The sequence below is a fragment of the Choloepus didactylus genome, chromosome 3 (assembly GCF_015220235.1).
Source record: "Choloepus didactylus isolate mChoDid1 chromosome 3, mChoDid1.pri, whole genome shotgun sequence".
In the NCBI taxonomy this organism is placed as follows: Eukaryota; Metazoa; Chordata; class Mammalia; order Pilosa; family Megalonychidae; genus Choloepus; species Choloepus didactylus.
Window position 1 is genome coordinate 167,082,036 of NC_051309.1, and position 370 is coordinate 167,082,405.

The following is a 370-nucleotide window of genomic DNA, read 5'->3' on the forward strand; positions in this document are numbered from 1 at the left end:
AAATAATTCTGAATTTTAAAAGGTAAATTCTCAAAAATGAAATATTCCCAGCTTTCAAAATTTGGTTTGGTTCTATGTCAAGTTAGAATTTTACTATTATTATTTTGCATAGGCAGTATTAAGCACTCTTCTTCAAAAATTAAAGATGTTACTGAAAACATTGAGTCAAAACATTTTAAAGAATGAGCTTTTGTATACAAAGATCTGTAAAACAGTGCAGGGATTAGAGCAGGTTTTCAGTGGGTGTTATTTTGTTTATTTCTTAAATTAAAAAAAAATTTTTAATGCAATTTTATTGATATATACTTACACACCATATAATCTATCCAAAGTATGCAATCAATGGCTACAGTATCATCAAATAGTTGTG